The sequence below is a fragment of the Mytilus galloprovincialis genome, chromosome 7 (assembly GCF_965363235.1).
Source record: "Mytilus galloprovincialis chromosome 7, xbMytGall1.hap1.1, whole genome shotgun sequence".
NCBI lineage: Eukaryota > Metazoa > Mollusca > Bivalvia > Mytilida > Mytilidae > Mytilus > Mytilus galloprovincialis.
This window is the reverse complement of record NC_134844.1, coordinates 35,909,454-35,914,094: the sequence shown is the minus strand read 5'-3', so window position 1 is coordinate 35,914,094 and position 4,641 is coordinate 35,909,454. Positions and strand designations below refer to the sequence as shown.

The window sequence follows — 4,641 nt, the reverse complement described above, 5'->3', positions numbered from 1 at the left end:
CAACTTGTGTTGCTGTTTTATGGAAATAAGAACATGGCTGTGTTCAAAAAACAAAATAATAACTTCGCTTAAGAATGCATAGTAAATACCCGAGATAAATTTCATGAGTGTGAAAATATGGTGACAAATGCCCAAGAAGTCAAAGTTTTGAAAAGTGTATAGAACATGGTCCACGTAAGTCTTCCAGTGTATTGAACAAGAGTGATCATAATATTTAGGGTCATATAAAAAAGAAGATGTGGTATGATTGAAATGAGACAACTGTCAAAGAGACCAAAATGACACAAACATTGACAACTCTGGGTCACAGTACGGCTTTCAACAATGAGCAAAGCCCATACCACATAGTCAGCTATAAAAGTCCCCGATATGGCAATGTAAAACCATTCAAACGAGAAAACTAACGGCCTTATTTATATTAAAAAATGAACGAAATACAATATGTAACAAAAATCAGTGGGATCAAATAATTTTATACCTGAAATAGTCTTTGTAGATAATTTTATGATGAATGTAAAATTTGTTAATTCTACATTTGCATTTAATGTTATATTTTTATTTTTTCCTCCACACCTTAACTGAAGACAGCTGCAGCACAATTAAAAGCATGTCATCATACTCCGAGAGTTATATTTGTTTTATAAGTTTAGTGAAAAGATTTGAAGCTAAGCAGGGATGTCATCAGAATATTCCACAAAAGGATTAAATGCAATAACTTAAACAGTCAAAAACAGTTAAATTATGAATCAAATATACTATAATTGTCCAACAACAGCATCACTACCTCCACATATATTTATGGTTCCATTTCCTATAGAGGCATTTTGTAAAGAGTTTTATGATCATTATTACTCCATGTTTGTTGTAATTAATATGATTTATGATTGTCGATGGCATTTGCATGACTTTTTAGCAAGTACTAAACTACCCCCACAAAAGTGCCCGTAAATTTCGACGTCGTCATAAAAAATATCAAACTCCCCGGCAGTTCCAGTTCCGATCCGCATACGGGCCCGAATACTACTCTACACTAATCACTGCCTTCGGCTTTTTTCGTAGCCCGCTCTTCAAGATGTTTGACCCGGATTGACCTTTTGTTGCTACTGAAGCCAAGATGGCTGATACTTAAGCTTCAGATAATAACACACCCGTTGTGTTCTGAAAACAATAGTTGTAAGCTAAAAACAAAAATGCATATAATCAAAATAATATAAATAATTGTTTATTCATTAGGAAAAAAAAATTCTTCACAGTATGCAGTAGAAAATCATATTTTTTGTGTTTACGTTTGTCGTCTGCACGTATCGAATGAGCAGCTATCAATATCAATCATAGGCCTATACAGTACACTGAAATCATGATTATTGCAAATTAGACATAAACGTGTGCAGACGATTTAAGTCTTCACGATTAAGCTCCAGCTCGCTGCCCAAAGACAGTACCAGACACAGCATTTGGCCATTACTGCTTCTGACTTTTGTCAGTTTTGGCAGTAAAAATGCTGCGATATTTTAAATTTACTGACAAGAGCTTTTAGAAAACAATAAAAAAAAATGGATTTGAAGATATTTTGTAAAAGACTTATTTCCGTTTATCTAAGACAAATTTGCACAATTAATTATAAAAAAGGGGTTATTTATGTCACATACAACATATGACTTCAAATATTAATGTCAAAACATAGGCCAGGGTTGTAGCGAACAAACAAGGATGTATTCCTGCAATAGAATATGTACTTTAAATATAATACCAAAAACAACAGTATTGCATTCCATTGTTTTCTTTTTATGCTATAGATGTTTGTGAGATCATTAGATAGAAGTGAGGAAAAGAAAAGGAAATGGAATAAAGAAAACAAAATAAATTAGGTATTTGAGTTTTTATAAAATACATCATTTGTTTCTGATATTGTTTGTTATTTGCATGTATTAATTTCTTTATCAAATAATGAAAAATTGCTATTAAAATGTATCTCGACTTGCAGTTGAATTAAAAAAGAATGCGCAATATTTACAATTGCATTATGAAGGAGCAAGCAAGTTATGTGTTCTAATACTTTTTGAAGTCAATCTAAGATTTAAGTTTATAAATATATGTGTCGCACAAAAATACTCAAAATATGTCATTATTCCTTTAAATTTAAAGAATATTTGAAGAAATTTGATAGATGTGTGTGAAATATGACTCCCTTTCAACACTTTTATATTATTTCTGTCATATTTCAAAAATGCACTTACATATACCACTATCTTAATTTTTCATATATATATTAAAAAATAGTATATTGCTTTTATTTCAACATAAAACAAAATATTATTAATTATACTCATCCTTATTTCATTATAACTTTCAGCTGCATCTACCAGAGGAACTCAATAATTTAGCTTGTACAAAGTCATTGATTTAGTTTCTTTATGGATTAATACACTTATTGCTAAAACATTGATAAGAATGACACTTTCAGAAATTATGAAACAGCTTTAGAATTCATCAGATGAAGTCCATGATTGGTACATCAAACATTAGCAAGTGTAAGTATCTTTACTATGCAAAAAAAAATTATGTGTATACTGTTAAAAAATTTTGATGCTGATTTTATTGTGTATGTATATATGTTTATTGTGTTTATTGTGTTAATATATGTTGGTCACAAACTGTAAAGTTTATACGACAATAAAATACTTGATTTGAGTATATAACAAATGAATCATGCCAGTTTAATTTGATTTATTTCTGTGATATTGAAAATTAACTTTTAAATGTCTACAATGTGTACATCATTGAAGTATATTTCAGTAAATAAAAAGAAAAAAGTTTACTTACAAATGATCTGCTTAGCACAAAAATGGTTATATTACTTTCACAATCTGATTGAGTTAATCCAAAATTTAAATGCAAAGGGTAAATTTACATAATGGCATGTTTACATTACTATATATTTTAACTTTCTTTTTTATAATAGTTCTTTTCTTTTAAAACAAAATTTATTAGTTGTTTAAAAGACAATCATATAGCATATAAAATGCTAATTTAAGGCAATAACCAGTTTTATTTCTTTCTTCCATCACATGTTCCAACACAATTTAGTTATAACTATTCAGATTTAAAATATTAAAATATGTGTTATTATATTTCCAGATCATCAATATCTCAACATGAATATTTGAAGAAAATCTAGTTACTTCACAAGCCTTGGAATCATGATATGGACATCCACATAAATTGAATCAAAAAAATGGAAAACAACACGTTTTATAATTTATTGCGTCCGAAGCGCTTTTCTGGATTTACCTTCATCAGGAATCAACTTATCACCACGGGTGACCAATAAATTCTGACAAGACTATAAATGAAGTGAAAATTTAAATGTATACAAAATGGTTGTATTTTAAAAGTTCTGAACATTTTTAATTTCCTTTCATTGTTGTTTATTAAAACATTGTCTTCATATTTTTGTCAATCACTAGCCAGTAAACACTAAAGTTGCGAGCTTGAATCCAGCTCTTGCATGTGAACTTGACTCCAAACTTAATTGTGTAGGATTGTCAGTTTTCCCATCAAGGTCAGTGCTTTTCTCCAGGCACTCTGGCTTCCACCACCAACAAAAACTGATAGCCTCAATATATTCAAAATGTTGCACTTTAAAGTAACACTCAAACAATCAAATTCATATTTCTGTCATTACCATATTATAATTTTCAAGTAAAACACACTTACTGCAAGGTCTCTAAATAAAAAGATTAACCCACATGAAAAATATGGGACATTTCAATGGAGAAAATTAAGTCTTATTTATTTAAGGAATGACTGTAATAGTTTTTCTGTCTATGAAGAAATAACATGAAAAATTTGGTGCACACTGAATAACGCGTATAGCGGGTTATTTTAACAGTGTGCACCACATTTTTTATGTTATTTCGAATAGACAGAAAAAATATTAGTCATTTCTTATAATTTAATTCTAAATTCCATTTTAAACCGTGGAAAACCATAAAAAAACGTTGATGACGTCACGGTCACATGATTAAATTATGTATATGGGCTCATAACAAAATAACGTCAACCAATCAGAAGATGTGTTACAACCGAAATTAAATTATTACAGAATAATTTATGAAAAACATTTATGACAAGTATAAACTAACAACCACTGATCTATAGGCTCCAGACTTGGGACATGCACATAACAAATATGGATTTTGAATGCATGTTTGTGATTGCTAAGTGATATACTGAACCTGGAACAGTGGTCTTAGCAACACACAACACTTAAAAAGTCAGATGAAATAGGCTCTTATTGTCAAATTGATAGAATTTTCAAAGGAAGGGAACATTTTTGTAAATAACAATTTGTTTTTTTGGATGGTAGTTTTGTTTAGATAGACGAGTCTTCTTTTTTTTTTGGATGTTTGTTTTGTTTTGATAGACGAGTCTTAACTATCAAAATAATTCAGCATACCGGTATGAATAACGGGAAAGGTGGAGAAAAGGTACATTGAACAATATACCAACTATACCATAGATGAAAAAATAAGTAATATAGTTTTCCACAACTCATGAAATGGAACTACTTTCACAAATGACCATACTGTTTCCTAAATGCTTTACTTGGTGTTGAAGGCTTTCTACTTGATTACAATT

At 29.8% G+C, this 4,641-nt stretch overlaps 1 long non-coding RNA gene across 1 annotated transcript; it reads left to right on the top strand.

Moving 5' to 3' along the window:
• The first annotated feature begins 1,029 nt into the window (after nucleotides 1–1,029).
• LOC143081659 (uncharacterized) lies at nucleotides 1,030–3,232 on the top strand. Its single transcript, XR_012980011.1, has 4 exons — nucleotides 1,030–1,173; nucleotides 1,797–1,868; nucleotides 2,354–2,531; nucleotides 3,139–3,232. It is a non-coding gene; the product is annotated as an uncharacterized LOC143081659 (long non-coding RNA).
• The last annotated feature ends 1,409 nt before the right edge of the window (nucleotides 3,233–4,641 follow it).